General features: G+C 39.4%; 1 protein-coding gene across 6 annotated transcripts in view; it reads left to right on the top strand.

Annotated features, from left to right (window-relative positions):
• Positions 1 to 17711, top strand: part of pacsin1a (protein kinase C and casein kinase substrate in neurons 1a) — a 51129-nt gene that overhangs the window by 9514 nt on the left and 23904 nt on the right. For 4 of the 6 annotated variants that reach the window (XM_034696373.1, XM_034696374.1, XM_034696376.1 and 1 more), the window contains one exon: positions 5515 to 5586. The exons of 1 other annotated variant lie outside the window; for it this stretch is intronic. The gene's annotated coding sequence lies outside the window, so the exon portion shown is untranslated. Of the gene's footprint in view, positions 1 to 1811; positions 1878 to 5514; positions 5587 to 17711 lie in introns of those variants that run through there. One more of the 6 variants, XM_034696375.1, reaches the window with a different exon arrangement.

Below are 17711 nucleotides of genomic sequence, written 5' to 3'. Positions count from 1 at the left end.
GGGAGGGGGGGATAGGACCTTTAATGAAATTGATAAGACGGTGGCATTAAGAAAATGTAGGCGATGACATTGAATGTCATCAGGTAGCCTTCTCTAACCCCAGGAAGGTGTGGAATCCAGCTTCCTGGTTTGAGGACTGAAGCCCTTATACAAGAAGTATGCAATTTAACTGGCTGAGCTAAACCACTGCCCCTAATTTCATTTATTTATTGGGTTTTTTTTAAGGCAATAGTGTGTTTTGCTATTCATATGGGGGTAAAAGCAAAAAATTAAGCAAAATCATTCTAAAGAACTACGTTTATGGATCAAAAATTTTGCACAAATACCTTGAGTAATCCTGTCAACTTTCTGATTTTTGGTCCCTTGTCAGATTTATCCTCAGATGCATCCAAAGGCTGGAAGCATCTTTCCAGTGGAAATACTTTGCAGGGGCGCTATATTGGGATGTTAGGACAATTCTTCAACCCATAACTGACAGGGGGGCCCTAAAACATTTGCAGTAGTGTAGTAATGGGGCCCAATGTGATGTTTTTTTATGGGGCCCAAAATTTCTAGCTGCACCTCTGCTTAAATTAATCTGTGACACCAAGGGAGTAGAAATGTCACGTTTCACCTTCAAGCATTGTTTTGGTAGATCTACAGTATTGCTAATTCTTTGATTCCCGTCCATGTTTTTCCTATTCCATAACTTCATTCAGGTAAATGACATGCAGGTAACTTCTACCATATTTTTATTCATAGAAGTTTGCTCTGTTTTTTTCTCACACTGTAGAAATGTATGTCTGTAGCCTTTAGAGTAGATACTGAAGTAATGCTTGTTTCAGTCTCACTACAGAATTTCCCCTCTGCATGTGCTTTTATTTCAATCTGTGTGTACTATCAACTCTTCTGTGTCCATGAGACACATAGCATTATTAATTGAGTCACAAACTATTCTTCATCTCAATCTTAAGGCTCTGTGATTATTTCTAAAGCCACAAGGAAGCCCTCTCCGACTTCCTGTAGTACTCACAGTTGTGTCTGCGGTGTGTGTCCATGCTCGACTTGTTTTGTTTTTGATTACGCCGAGGCGGCATCTCCCTGCTGAGGAATTTAATTTGCACTCAGGCAACCACTGGCTTGATCTGTGGTTATCTTTCACCGCAAATAGAAAACAGTGGTGGTGAGATGAGTTTTATCTACCACAGGGAGCGGGTTGTTTGACCCAGAGGTGAACATAATGAAGGGTCTTTGGCAGTTTAGTTAAATGATTTTAGGTTGTTTTTAATCCTCTTCAATGTGGGTTTCTTTCTGTCCATGTGAATATTTACTGACAAAGGATTAACAGGATTTGTTAGATGTAAGTGCATGCAACTGTCATTCGTTTCTGCTTTTAATGTTAGATATCTAAAATAGGTGCAGTAGCCTGAATCTGTCAAGCGTTGTAGTCACATTACAAGCCAGATAAAACTGTGATTTGTTACTTAAAACATAGAAATCCTCCTTTTTTGATCAGATTTTACTTCTTCTGTAAGTTTGAATGTTTACAATGATGTGATAAGACAAAACTGATATCTGAAAATCACTGTTCATATCAGATTAATTATCTGTTTGTGATTTTTTCTGTTCTATTAGCGTGCATCAAGACAATAAGAGGCCTAAGAGAGAAACCGCTGCAGTATATTGATATCTGCAAATCCATTTTTAGCCGCAAAACTGTGCCCAGTTAATCATGTTAGATATGATCCTTACTTCTCTCTCAGTACATCTCACATGTAGGAAAGCTGTGTTTACTCCTGACCTTTATCTTTGTTGTTACATTGTCAGTCTTTGGTGTTTGTCGCCAGCCCTGAGACATTGCACGTGAACAAGAACCGGACAACGTGTGAAACAGCAGGGTGTGTTTTTTTTTTTTTTTTTACCCTTTTTTAATGTGTTTGTTGATGAAAGGGTTAAAGGCTGCTGCTGCTCTGGTTGAAGGGGGAGATAGTGGTGTCTGACAAGGTGTGAAAAAGGAGGCAATGTAAGAACAGAGAGTCTGAAGGGCAGCCGGAGTGTCTCATTTCTCTGTGTGCGGAGGCGAACACTCACACACAGGGGGAAGACTCAATCCTCCGAGGAAGATTTATGATATTAGAAATGCTCAGAAGCATCCATGGTGTTGTTGACAGCACAGAAAGAATCTCATTTTGTATTTCAGAGTTAGTTTTTCCATGTGCATCAAATAGAAACAGAATGAGGATGATGTTAAAATTTTATGCAAGTTTCACCACAGAGGTGGCGCAAAGATAGATAACGCATCTTCATCTTCAATTTAACAAGAGGGTTTCTTCTTCCTTGAGCAGGATGAACAAGGTCCATGTTGCCTGGTCAGAGTTAGTCTACTCTAAATCTTCATTATTTGGCTGTTGTTGCTCAACCTGAGGCTCAACACTAAATCAGTAGATTTTCTGATATTCTGCGTGAATCAAAATGGACCCTAAACATGCCAAACGACAGCGTTTTTAATCAATACTGGTGTGAATGGTCAACTAGCAGAATGTGTCTTGATGATGATGTTGTGAAGACAGCAGCTTGAGGTCATCATTGCTTTGAACACTAGAGGGGGTGTTCCTCATGGACATGCTGAGGGATGAAGAGGAAGAGACAGATAACGTAATGTTGCCTTCTTAACTGGAAAGCTAAGGAGCTTGTTGTGGTTCGTTGTGTGTGCATGGGGACCAATTTTTAAATGAAAAACCAGCTAAAATCAACTCTATCTCAACTGATACATATTTTGGACAATAAAGTTGAAGAAAAATATCAAACGTCCTTTAAAATCCCTCAAATGTGTTGTTTCTGTTCATCCAAAGGTGTGAAACCCAAATATATTCCATTTGTGAAGAAAATTGCAAATATTCATGTTAAAGAAGCCAGAATCTGATTATTTTTGGGACTTTTCTTTTGGAAAATGATCGAGATCATTAATTTTTCTACTGATTGATACGTTTCTGTAACAAGCTGTTAATAGATGTAAAACCCCCTGCTGGGATTCCTACATAAGAGCTCTGTCGGTAGCTGCTTCCTCCAGAACTAAAAAGCGGTCACATTAAAAGCACCGGTGGCATAATGTGACCATGACTCAGCATTAGCCCACGTCTCAGCTTCCTTCATTTGATAGGTGGGCTGGTTCAATGCTGTTTAGCCTGAAAACTCAGTCAATCCATGTGTTATCTGAGCTGCATATCTTGTTCATAAAGTGTGGGAGCACATCCGGGCACACACACACACACATAAACACACACACACACACACACACACACACTGAGAGGCTTGGTTCAGCTTGCACATGCAGACAGATTTCGGTCACATGACACACACAGTATGACTCAAAACAGACGCTGATTTGAACATGACTGAGGAAAAGAAAATAACAGGCTGACAAAACCGAGTCAGTCACGTCACACTGAGCTGAATTAAAGTCATTATAGGCTCATTGACATTCTAGTCTGTGTTGGTGCTTTAGAGAAGACAAGATGGCTGTACTATCATATGAGCATTATGTTCAAACTAGCGATGCAGCTGAAAAAAAAACAGGCTATTATATTTTAGCAGGGCAAAAAAGCGAGTAACAGATTCAGAGTCTGTAGCTAAAGATGGTGTGCTTGCAGTTTTATGAAAGAGAGACAGCAGCACTTGAAGTTGTAACATGTTGGTGTTAGGTAATGTGCTTGCTAAATGATCCCAGTTAGTTTTATGTCTGTTTGATGGATCATGCTGTTTTATGTTGCAGATAAAAGTAGTAGATAAATGGATTTATACTACATTTCTTTCAATTTTAGGTAAAGCTTATAGACTGTGCAAAACATAGGCGCAATCTCATGCTGCATTCATGAGCTCCTCTGCAAGTTGGAAATTCATTCTTTTGACTTTGGTGTGTTCACGTGCTTTTGAAATCAGAAAGTCGGGTTTAATGTTACCTGACTTTTTGGGTTGAATGCTTCTAAAATATGTCTAAAACTAATCTACCTGACTTGTTATAAAGTGTTAAATACAAGGTTCAAGGTTCAAGGTTCAAGGTTCATTTATTTATCACATTTAAAAACATGAAGGAACGAAACACATTACTCAGGTCCAGCAGCATACAGAATAGATAACAAGCTAGAAGTAGACTCTACAAATAAAGAAATAAATACATAACCTCAAGCCTGCAGTAAGTAAATAGTGTTTTTTTTTAACTAATGTTGATAGATAACAAGTCTGGGTCACTTTATGTGGACAACAACCAATGGTAACACCATATTACAAAATATATTTCAGCAGAAAATGTAATTAATAAAAAGTTACTTTCAATTAACAACATAATTTGCCGCCAGGTTGATGACGAATATGATACAAAGTCAGCAAGTCGGGCACCATATTTTTTCCTGAGTTTCTGAATTGATGTTCCAACTTGTTCAGGAGGCGTTCACATGCATTTTCCAACCTCAGAAACTAGTTTTTCAAATGTATCCGGCACCACATGAATGCAGCGTGACTGATCATTTCCCCCATGAGTTCTTGAGGAGAAGCTTTTGAAGTAGGAGCCATAATCGAAATTCTGACTCAATCATGTTTTCAATCAACTTAGAAACAGGCAAAGAGGTGAAAGTCAGACTGGTTTTTACCCCCCTGCTAGCAGCTACAATGTGCCCACCTGTCAGTCATATCAAACACGGTCATAATCATGCAATTCTATGGGTTCAGGAAAAAAATCAACCCCTGTGCAGTGTGTTCAAATAAATAAATAAAGGGTGTAAACATGTTAAATACTGCAGGAAATGTGGTCTCCCTGGACTTTTGCAGCCAGCCTTAAGTGGACACTCAAGTTTTTGAACCTCTGCACTGGTTTCATCTTTCAACACCAAAGGTTGCCGTTTGGCTAAGGGACATAGATATAGCAGCATTAAGGGGCTTCAGATTATCACTCATTGGAATCCTTAGTTGTGTGAAAAAAATACACAACCACATTTTGTGTTTGATTACATTCATTTAAGGTGAAATTCAAAGCTTGTTAAATGCTACTGTATCTCAGTCCATTAAATGATCTATCCCTCTTATACCAGCAACATTACTGTTGAAGGTTGTTGCAGTGTGGGTGAGCATGTGCTTAATTCAGTGCCCGGTGTGGGATGCACACTTGCATCATGTTTCATGTATTACAAAATCACATTAAAATCATTGTTCTTTCACTCCATTTAAGGGATATAAATCATGTACAATAGCTGCTCATTTATTCATGAAGAGTTATTAAAACCATTGTGTTAAATCTTCTTCCCACATCATCAGAGTTTACTAATCTTTCTTTCTTACTTGCAATGGTTCAAAATTGAATTCGGCTAATCTCTTAATATCTTTGCCTTTGTAAAAATAATTGGTGTTTTGACACATTTTTTAAAAATGTCTGTCTCATTCCTATTTATATTTCTATTAGAAGCAATTAGGCAGCACTTCCTCTTCTTATTCCTCGATGCTCAGAGCACTGACCCTAACATGTTGTATCTTTCCCCTCCACAGGTGATCTCCTGCAGGGGACCAACAGCTTCTCTCTAAGGTTTATGGAAACCTGACCTCCCATTGGTGGAGAAGGTGAGTTGTTCCTCTTTGTGCCATCTGATCTTCAAATCTTTCTGTTTGCATGATGCTAGTTTCACAGGTTTACCAAAGGGGCTATTACAGTCTTTAACGCTGACTCCTTTTAGGGACCTTTTGTATAATTCATTATGCTAAACACACCACTTTTGGTAATTAATAGCTCTCTGTCAATGCTGTTAATATTTCATGAGGGTGTTCCGGCCTGCCATAAGCTAACCTCGAGACAGGAAGGGCATTTGTGTCTCTTATTTAGGCTTTTATATTCAAATCTCCTTTATGTCTTCTACTCTGCATGAGTGTGCTCTGCATGATTAATATGACGTGTAGGATTACAATGCTAATGTAGGGATGTGTTTCAGCTCTCGAAGCTGCAGTCAGCAACACTCCCTGATCAGCTGTGTCTTTGGGTAACAATAATCTTGATATCCTTGTCATAAGTTATCTGGTTGTAGAGGGGATTTTTCTTTTATTGCCTCACTGACAGAAGCTGTGCGTCTCACCGGGAGGAATGATAACTCAGGAGTGATTATTGATTTCCGCCTGTGATCTCTTTGTCTTGGGTACATTCTAATAGAAGCGTGCTGCAGCAGGGAGGTAAGCAGCTGTTTGATGAACACAGACTGGTGTTTGTATATTCGGGAGGGCTCATTGTCAGAACATGATTGCCCAGGTTAATAGCAGCTTCCTCTGGGATCCGTTGTTTGGATTAGGAGTGAGCCGGGTGAGAAGAATACAGCCTGTTTGTTTACACTGTAGATAAACAAATAATTATCAAAGGTTATTATGAACCTAAAGGAAAGATTGGGTTCGTAGGAATTTACCAATCAGAAGTCAGTGTTTAGCTACAATAAATGCTGGTCAGCAAGTTTGAAGCAGCAAGCTGGTGTACAAACACTGAAGCCCAGCTCTGTACTGCTGGGCACAGGATTGCTGCAAAGGTACTCTAACCATTCGGAGCAATAAAAATCAATGTCAGTTTCTATGAATGCTGTAGTTTGCATATTTTCAACACGTCACCTTGGTGTCAAAAAAGTCATATCCTTTTGCACTTTTTTCAACTCAACTTTGCATGCATCACAATTTGAAAATAAAAACTACACGCCCTTTTCTTTTAATGAGGCAACTTATCCTACTTATTTTTTGAAACGCTGGAAAGAGTTTTCCTCTAGTTTTCTTTCCTGTGCAAGAAAGAGCTGAGTCACATTTTAGAGATATTTCCACTGAGTCATGGTAATTTCAAGGGAAAGTAGTACATCCAGAAGCCAGGCTCTGAGGTGATAATACTCAACAGTTATAATAATCTTTACATGAAATACAACACCATTAGGGGAAAGTAAGAAGAATCAATGTGTGAGAACTGCTCTGGTTGCAACTTAGTGTTATTTACAGATACTGTGAAGAGATTTTAACTGCTAATGAAACAGAGTACAATGTATACAGATGCATTTATATGACCTATAAAACAAACACAACCATAAAGGAGAGGCTAGTTTCCTAATTGTTAAACATAAATTTGAAATCCAACGAACTGACCTGTCCAAAGTAAAACAGTGCTCAGAAATCATGGCTAAATAATGGATTACTGAGTCTGTGGGTAAGCAATGTCAAATTAGTTTACAGAGTATGACTAACATTAGTACAGCTAGCACCACCAGGCTTGGGCCTTTCTTGCAGGTTAATTTCCCATTCTTGTGCTGGTTGCAAATTGCTCTTGTGAACCAGACACATCCTGCATACAACTTCATCTCCATTTCAATCAGGAGAGACACAGTTTGAAGATTAAAGGTTATTTATTACAAATTAATGAATAATGAAACTTGACAGAAATCTTTGGCATAAGGACTCTATGGGGATAATTTTGCGAGCGTAGGATTAGTGAATTTGGCAGCAGAAGAAATCCTCCTAGAGTCCAGACACTGGTGGTGGTTGATGAATTCCAAGAATTGAAGACTTTGCGAAGACCAGGTGGAGATGGGGAGGTGGAGGGGTGCGCACCATCAATGCAAGAAGGATCTAGCTGGTGAGAGAGACACATTTAAAAAGACAGCAGAAAGTTGATAGGCTGACAATAAGGGTGTGCCACTGAGCTATTGGTTGACAGCCACCACTGATTAACCAATGACAGCTCTGGAGCGTGCAGCTGGAAGCGGGTGAGCTATTGAACGAGGTAGAGGAGGGTTAAACAACTGCTGTGATTGCTTTTATAGTCTTCCTGACTGATCTTTCCCTAGAGCTACATATTCCATATCCAAATACAGCCAAAACCATGGTCATTGTTGTGCTTGTTTACATCCGGGTAGTAGTAAAGCATCATTGCATCATGGCAGTAGCTATTAAGTGGAGCTACCTACAGTCCTGGCTAGTGGCGAGTGGCTGCATTTAAACTATAAATCTATAAATCTATAAACTATAAATCTGGTGCTGACTAGCAAGGGAGACAACATTTATTGTTAGGTTGACTGAATGTGTACATCCTAAATGATCATTGGCGAGAAGTTTCATTATTTCTATAGTTATTTCCATTTTTGTAATGTCCTACCACCGGGTGAATCTTTATTTATGGCAAAGTTTCACAGTGAGCAATAAGTTGGACAGTTGAAAGGAGAGGAGAGATTCTTTCATCAGAACACATAACTTACTTATGATGGATAAACTCAGAAATACTATGTACCACCTCGTCCACAGGGGTCACCACAACCAACACAAACAGAAGTGTCCTCACAGCAGCGTTAGAAAGCACGCGGTCGAATTAAACTCACCACATTTTAAGATTCACACTCTGCTGCACTATGTCCTTCTTTGCACCATGTTGCACAAAAATTCTGAAACTAGGTTTGTGATGTTCTGATTTCCTAAAGTCACACTTAGAGTTCTTCACTGCTCCCTCCTTTTGCCAATGGGGGAGGTTTCCCAAACTGAGTGTTTACATGGAAACATTCACACCACACGTATTTATTTTCGTCTGTCTTTATTTAACAACCACCAGCGCTAGTTTGGCTGGTGATTGGGCAGATTCATCCATCCATCACTTTCACAGCCAAACTGGCTTCTGTTAGGAACACTGCTTCAAATCAACACAACATGTAGTACATGTGCCAATTTGAAGTATGATATGTAAAAATAAAAATCAAACAGATATTTTTGATGCTGTCATTTCCTTTCAATGTTAAAGTCCGATCAAGCTTTTTCTTTTAAGGCCTGAGTTATGTCTTCGAGGAGTCTAATTGCTTGGTTCGTGTGAGCTGACTTTCAGTGTTAATAAGTCCGTGGTCCAGTTGCGAGTCCAAGTGTAATCAGCCGGTTACTCTACCTAAATGGCTTCTGGGTATTAGAGGTGGGTATAAATAGGTATGTAAGATGATTATAGTCTGGTCATTCACTTGGCGTATCTCTGTAGTTGTTGCTTGTAATCTCCTCTCAGTTTCTTGTAGTCATTATCATAATAAACCTGAGATGTTCACTGCATTACCACTTTCTCCAACAAATCATTTTACTGTTTTATTCATTAGTGTGTTGGCTGCTTCTATAGGGAGATAGCTTGTTACTATGGTGGTTTGCAGTATTAAAGAAACATGAGAGTTTACATGCATGGGCACATATAGGCTTGATGGTGTTCTGGCTGTATGGATGGTAATGATAGTCAGCTGTTCATTGGATTGGGGGCTTACATTCATGGTCCCAAGAGGATTAACTATGCTAGCTTTGGTGAGCCCCTGACTTTTCTCAGAGCATCAATATGAGTTTGACATTTGTGTTTTTGAATGAAAACCGAATTAGGGTATTGGATGGATGACCTAAAATCAGTTACACAGATTCATGTTCTCCTGAGGATGAATTGGTAATCCTCTTTGTTTCTTCAACGTTATTTGAGACAATGTACCAATTTATCAAAGAACTTCCAAACAAATGGCATTCCCATCTGTCTCAGCATCATTTTAGGTATGGCGCCAATGGAAAGTTTTAGCATGCTAGCCAGGGGCGGGTCCAGAGGATGGCGAGGAGTGGCAATGGCCCTCCTTGAAGTGTGTTAGGCAACCTTAGTCGCCACTCCCAAAATCTCAAAATTAAAACTAAATTTCCTTTTGTTAAAGCTTGGTAGTGACGGAAAACTAGCATGAATTTGAATGTAGCATTTCCTCAGGACTCCGTCTAACAGGACATAAAAATAATTTTAACCAGTATAACAAAAAGTGTATCTAAATCTGACTACCAACCCCGGCTTCAATGCTTTAAATTGTGATGTTTTCACATGTTTTAACTCTGTTATGTCACTTTTTTAGGGAAAAAAACAGGATTATAACATCTTCTGGTTACATTAATGTAAGTAGTTAAAATGGATATGATTAGTGGAGATAGAGGAGTAAATAAACGCTATTCAGTCTCCACATATACATTACTTCCTGCCACCTCTGAAAAGTCTGGACCTACCTCTGTTTGGAGATGCTCTGATTTTCCTTTGTAGACATATTGCATCTGTCCTCTTGCCCTTCAGCAATCATTGGACGAAACAACAAAACAGTGTTTGAAGAGGGCGAAGAGAGGAAGGGGGACAATGCAATCCTGGAAGCAATCAGCTGGTCTATGCTGGTCTGATGCTGCTCCATGCTGGTCTGATGCAAAGCAAAAGGGCATAATGTAATCCTTGAAGCAATCAGCTGGTCTGATGCTGGTTTATGCTGGTCTTCATTGGTCTTTGCTGCACTCATGCTGGTCTAGCTGGTCAGATGCTGATCAATTGCATAATTTGGCCACCAGAGAGGCTAGAGACACCATTTTTTGGAAGTGTCCTGGTTGGTTTGTAGGCATTTTGTAACTGTACACTTGCACTTCAGTGGTGATTTTATGATGCAGGAAGACTGTCTTCTTGAATGCAAAAGGAAAAAAAGCATTCTTGTAGCCATCAGCTGGTCTGATGCTGATTTATGTTGGTCGTCATCCAGCCTAAGGCCATGAAGATGGAGAAGTCATTTAACGTTCATCCTCGTGAGAGTCAGGTCCAGCAGCTTGCCTGGGTTGAAGCAGCTGGATTCAATTCAAGTCTGTGCTGGTCAGATGTGTTTCTGGTCCACTCTTTTGACCATGCAAGAAAACAGTCTGTGTGAAGAGCAAAAGGGGGAATTGCAATCCTAGAAGCTATCAGCTGGTCTGACGCTGGTCATACAAGCATGCCGGTTTCTGTAGCAGGACTTTATCCAAGAGCAAACAAGTGGTGCAAACAAAGGCTGATGGTAAACATGTCTAGAACAAATGTGAGTCATGTCTTCAGTGCAGGGTGTAACAAGGAGTCATAAGGCTATTATTTATGAAAAACAAACAACAGCTCAGGGTTACTTCAGGTAAATACAAACAATCAAACAAACCCAAGACCTGTGACCATAAGCTGCTTTAGTATCAGCTCCATTGTTCTAGCAACAGATCTCATTGTTAGATTTTGGTGGTAGCAACTGCAGCAATTTCCTCAAGTGCTCCATAGAAGTTTGAAGAGAGAGTTAGAGAAGAAGAAAATATTTTTTAGCTTGTAATCTCCATCTTTAAGTAGGAGATAGAGAGGGTAAATAGATGATATTCATTTTTGTGTATGTGCACATTTAAAGTACTTCATGCCACCCCTGCAAAAGTCAGTGCCCCAGTTTGGCCATCCCAGTCAGTCAAAAAAATCTGGGCATGCTCCTGATGAAAACATGACGAACAAAGATGGTGATGGTGAACTCTTGGTCCCTTTTTTGTAAAATTTTTCATCCATTCAGGAAAAAAATATGCAACTTGTAGTGTGAGATTTTCATTTGGCTGTGTGAACAACACTTCCTGTCTTTCATCTCAATTCAAACTAAAGCAAAGACACATTTTTGTCACCTGGAACAGCAAGTTTTTAAAGGCTTTAAGGCTTTAAGATTAGCTATGAGAGCAGTTACATATAAAGGATGTCATGAATGAGCTTCAGATTTGCTCAGAAGTTGATTTGATTGGAATATTTCAATACGTTTCCCCATTTTATTCATAATATTCAGTCGTCTCTCCTTTTCAATGATCCCCCTTCCTCTCTTCATACCTCATAAATTCACACAAACACAGACAGGCGCTGTGTTTCAAGGCAGCCAATCAGTATTCAGTGCAGCATCAGGCAGCTGAACGGGAAGAAGGCAAGGAGCCAATGTGTTTGGAGAGCAACATTCCCAGATTGACGGTTGCCTTGCTCATTTTTCTCCCTGCTTCTTCTCCCTCTGTTCTCTCTGTCTGCCTGGGCATCAGGAAAAACTGGACTGGAACCAGTGTCTCCATCCTCCCTGCTCCATCACACAGCCGCTGCTGCATGTCTGCAGTTCATTCCTTCATCAGCAGCCATCACAATATGTCTGTCTCCCCTTCTTCTGCTCCTCTCTGCCCTCCCCTGGCTGTTTTTTTCCCCCTGTCTTTTCCTCACTGTCACCAAGAGGCTTGTGGCTAGAGCCGGATAGTTACGTAAGCACTGCAGCAGCGTGCAGGACGCTGTGTTGAATCACAACTCAGACGCAAGTGTGTGTGTGTGTGTATGTTAGTGTGTGTTAGTGTGTGTGTGTGTGTGTGTGTGTGTGTGTGTGTGTGTGTGTGTGTGTGTGTGTGTGTGTGTGTGTGTGTGTGTGTGTGTGTGTGTGTGTGTTTGTGCTTATAAGTCCTGTGTAAAATGTATGTTCCCAATGAAGAGAAAAAACGGAGGAAGGATAGAGCCAGAACATTCAGACAGTCTCTCTGTTTGTGTCCCTCTGTTTGTTTACAGCTGTCTGGGGTTTTCTCTGTTTACCTTTTCTTCAAGAGGGATCTTTGGTCTAAATCTACACAAAGTGTTGAGCAGGGTTGGTTCAATGGGATATCTGTTGGAACTGTGGAGGAATCAAACACATTTACAGACTGATCAGTTTCTAAACAAGACATGCTTGTGGCTTTATTTTGTGTGAGCTTAATGCTAAGGTCATTGTGTTAACATGCTACTTTAAAGCTTGTTGTTTTTTGCAAGGTTAATGATCACCATCTTTAGCGTCTTAGTTTCATATTCAAAGGTTTTACCATTTATTAATAAGGACAATGAAAATAATGGTGATTAGGGGTTGACTGATATTCTTTTTTCAGGGCTGATTCTGATGCTGATTATTAGTTGTTCACAGAAAAATGAAATCTTTCAGTCAAAATTTCAAATTTTGGGGCGCTCGTGGCCTAGCGGTCTAAGCGCCCCACATACAGAGGCTACAGTCCTCGTCGCAGGGGTCGCCGGTTCGATTCCCAGCTGCAACCATTTCCTGCATGTCTGCCCCCACTCTCTCCCCACATTTCCTGTCTGTCTTCAGCTGTTATGTCGAATAAAGGCACCTCTTAATAATTACTATAAATGAATATGTGCAACAGCAATAAAGATGAGTGTTTATCTCTGAAACCTTTTAAAGACTTGTTCTTATAAAGCACTTTTCTTTTCTTTCTGACCACTCAAAGCGCTGTTACACTACGTGTCCCATTCACCCATTTACACTAGAGGCTGCTATATATTAAGGGACCATGAGTATTAGCTAATCTCATTCATACACTGAGTGAACAACACCGGGAGCAATTTGGGGTTCAGTGTCTTGCCCAAGGACACTTCGGCATGTGACTACAGTAGCTGGGAATGGGATCGAACTCCCAACCTTCCTATTGATAGATGGCCGACTCTACCCATTGAGCCACAGTTCATGTTTGTTTTAACAGTCCTACAAGTGCTCAGATTTTTTCGCTTAAGTAAAAGTAGATGCAGTTGTTGGCAGGACAAGCCAATAACCAGTTGACCCCTAATGGTGATGTTAGTTTTGCCTTTTTTGGTAATCGACAAGGTTAACACGTGACATGATGATGCTACTAAATCAAACATCAGAAAAGAATACAACTTGGTCATAACATCCTGTTAGGGACATGAGTACTTGTACCAATATTGTTGCCGATCTGTTCAAATATCTATCTCATCGTGGTGCTAGAGGGAAATCCAACCACTTAACTGAGTTAGATTCATGCTCTGTGGACCATGAATGTCTGTACAATGTGTGCAATAGTTGTTGCAGTCTTTCAAGCAGTTCTAAAGAAATGGACAGGCCAACCAATGGACATTTTGCTCCCAAGATTCATGCTAAAATGGGTAACAGAAATCAGTATCCCCTAGCATTAGCGCTCTCTGTACTGTGTGTAATGTATTGAAAATGTCTTTGCATATATTCAACCCTTCACAAGCAATGCAGACAGAATTTAAAGTTCTGTGATTGGCTGTTTCTCACTGTGATGCTTGATTTCTTTCTCTTAAATGCAACCCCTTCAAGCTTTATATATTTAACTATCGCCAGATAACTCGATTTATTCATGGCCTTCGCTAATGGTGGTAGTTTCTGTACTCGTGGTTCGACACAGATTTTCATGGCCATCCAAGAGATGAAACTCCTTCAGCTGTCAGTTACCTCAGTGAAGTGATCTAAATAAAAAGAGGCTGTGTAGTAATAGAGCGATGCTTCATTCATGTCTGCACAATGCTTAATTTGTAGTAATAGTTGTAAACAAGGTTAGAGAGACAGTGAGTCATGTCATCAGTGCTACAGCTCATTGATTGATCTGCCTGAGCAGTTCATTAGATGATGTTTTTCTGCCTCTTGTCGCTGCTTAAATCAGGAACGACTACTATCAAATTACCTACTGTCTTAGATTGTATTTCAGAAGCTGTTGCAGCACTTTGAAAGAACCATCAGCAGAACACTTCAAGACTTGCCTACTGCAAGAAGACATTTGAGGTCACAATAAGGCAGAGAGGCAAAGCAGGAGAGACTCTGTGCAGGGAAGAGAGAGAGAGTGTAGGAAGAGAGACTGTTTGATGTGAAATGCCAAGTCCTATCACTCTGTGTCCAAGGAGTTTCACTGAGTTAGCAGGTAGAAATTCAAGTTTGATGTTTTAGTTTGTAACTTTGCTGGACTCTGGGGATGGCAATAGGTGATGTTCTTTTAGTTGGTTTGCCACCATGAGACCTACCAGACATTCATGGTCCCCAGAGGATGAAGAATTTTGCAACCTCCAGCACTATAATGATTGAATCCCATTAAAATAAATTGGATTCAGATAATGATAGTAATAAAACTCTAATTTGTGTTTGTGATAATTAGCTAATGTTGACAGCTATAATAAAAAAGCATGATAAAATGAGTCATTAAGAGTGTGCCACCATGATGGTGTTAACATTTAGCTTAAATAATAGTTGTGCATGAATAAAGCACCACAGAGCTGCAGTGTTTGGATTTGGACAAGATGATCCCTCCTGAATTGAGCAGTCATATTTGATGTTTAGATTAGATTTCGTATTTAATATGTTATTATTATTATTATTATTATTATTATTATTATTATTATTATTATTATTATTATTATTATCACTACTACTACTAATAATAATAATAATAATAATAATAATAATAATAATAATAATAATAATACATAGGTCATGCCCACACAGCTTTTTTTATTACATTTTTAAATTATTTTAACTATTTGTTTTTATTGATTGTGTTTCTAAGCTTGTACAGCACTTTGGTCAACTGCGGTTCTTTTAAAAGGTGCTATATAAATAAAGTTTGACTTGACTTGACTTGACTTAAATCTCTCTCAGCTATAATCTTAAACCAAAGTTGGTTATATAATTCCCCTCCTTCATTTAAATGTATTATTTATAATTTATTACCTCAACTCAACTTAACTCAACTTTATTTATATAGCACCTTTCATACATAAAAACATGCAGCCCAAAGTGCTTCACAGAATAACAAAGAGACACAAAACAACAGCAGTGGTAAAATTATAAAAGGTATGATTACACATAAAATACTTAAAAATAAAATAAAATCAATACAGTAAAATTTATAAAATAAGTAATAGTGGAAAGAAAAGTTAAAAATAAGGTAGCGGTAATAAGATCAGATGGATACAAGAAATAAATGGATACATAAATAATTAAATAAGATAGATAAATATTAAAGCAATGATTCAAATAATCATTAAAATAATTAAAATAATAATAATGCCTATGTCAACTTCCTTCTTTCTAGTGTTTTCCCTTTCAGACTTTTACTTTTGAGGCATTTCTTTTTTTTCAGCTCATTTTTTTAGGATTGGATTATGTTTCATGTCTGTTAAACTACTTACTTAGCACCCTGAGCTATGCCCTATTTCTTCTTTTATTAAGTTAAATTTTGATTTATAATTTCAGTTATTCAAAAAAATGTGTGCACCTGTGCCTTGCTTACATTCAGATGTCTTAAATTGACTCCATAAGAGCATTTCACATTGCTGGACTGTGATTTAATCCCTCTGGTGACGTTAGATAGTCCTTGTATTAAACATTGGAGATTGCACAAAAGCACAGATGTTTTATGTACTGACAGATGACAGGCATGGTGAATCATCATCCAACCTGCTCAGTCCCTACCAGCTCCATGTGACCTGTAGCTGACCATGACCTCTATCCTCCTCTGAGATAGAGAGCAGAGCATTCCCCCTGCAGGATGCAATATAAAATTAATGCTTCCGTTGTCTTTTTTATTATTTACAATCCAGCACTCATGAATTATTGTGAGCTCTGTTGTTCTGGGAGCTGAGCGGCAGCACACCTTGCTGAATCACACAAAAAGATTTTGATGCAAACAGACATCAGGAAAGGAGAATCCCCCCCATCCACCCACCACCTCAACACAGAACAAACAATGATGCAGAAACCTGATTCTTGTTGCAGCAGCAGAGAGATATTCATGATCAGATCAGCTGAGTCATCCTGCGCTTGTTTGCTTGAAATCTTGACCCGCATAGCTTGCACAGGCAAATGCCTCTGTGCTCTCTGTGGACTTGGTTGATACGTTGCAATATCTGGCAGACATCATCTCATAGAGTCTAATCTGAATGAGAGGATTTTTGTTGAGGTTTTACTTTGCAGAATACTTCTATATGTGCTAAAGGCTACAAAAGACATGTCTGAGGTCCCAGAAAAAAAACCTGCCCAAATGATCATCTCATGACCCCTAAGGGTTAGGGTTAGGGTTATCTAATGACCCTCAAATGGATTCACAACCTCACGCTACAAGAGAAATGTCTCGCTCTTTTATGCGTGCATCAATGTATTTTTTATCAGTTATAGTGGAACATTTCTGCTTTAGCGTGAACTTATTCATAGTATAATAGAGACATAAGCTTTCATTTTGTTCTTTTACTTAAGTAGGATTTTAACTGAAGTAAAGAATGTGAGTACCTTGTCCTCATCTGCATGTATGGTAGCAGGAAGAGTCATTTCCTACATGTGATGGTGAGCATACAGATTATCTGAAATAATAGTCCCAGTGAGATATGTCCTACTGACCTTGGGATATCCCCTGACTTTTAATCTAGTGGCACCTAAAGGAAGTTGTGCATGCATTCATGATCCTCAGATGATGAACCATGACTGGCTTTGGTGAACTACTGTCAAAGTTCGCCAGCAGGTCATCAAATTAGACTAAGTTGCTTGGCAGTGAAAGCTCTGTAATCTATGACCAGGCTGTGATGCAGAGGCACAGAGAATGACATTGTGCCACCATGGATCGTGCAAACCTCTTGGCAAACGGCGCAGAGTGCCAAGTTTTCTGCTTCTTACTGAAGACCTAGGCTATCAGTGACTTCCTTTAGCAGTGTGATGCACCTGATCCAATATAGAGTAGGTCTCAAGGACCTTGATGCCACTCTGTATGATGACATGACAACTTGAGAAGCAACTGGCTTCTGTTAGGTAGAGGATTTAGATACATCTCTGAGGTGGAACTTACTAAGCAGGAACTTTCTTCTGCTACCTTTGTTCAGTGGTGCCATGATAACCACCTTGTAATCAATGTGAAGAAGACACAGGCGATGCTGTTTGACCCTCGCTCTGTGGGTGATCACTCAACAGTCCATATTCACGACATAAATGTCTGTCAGGTCAGCTCCTACAAATATTTAGTTGTCCACCTAGATATCAAGTTGAGCTGGGGGACCCACATTGATAACCTGTGTTCCCGTGTACAGCAAAGATTGTACTTTTTATGTCAGCTCAGGGTGTTTGACATCAATCAACAGGCTATGTTCT

The sequence above is a fragment of the Notolabrus celidotus genome, chromosome 11, assembly GCF_009762535.1.
Source record: "Notolabrus celidotus isolate fNotCel1 chromosome 11, fNotCel1.pri, whole genome shotgun sequence".
Lineage (NCBI taxonomy): Eukaryota > Metazoa > Chordata > Actinopteri > Labriformes > Labridae > Notolabrus > Notolabrus celidotus.
The sequence above is the reverse complement of the archived record's forward strand: the minus strand, read 5'-3'. Positions and strand labels throughout refer to the sequence as shown.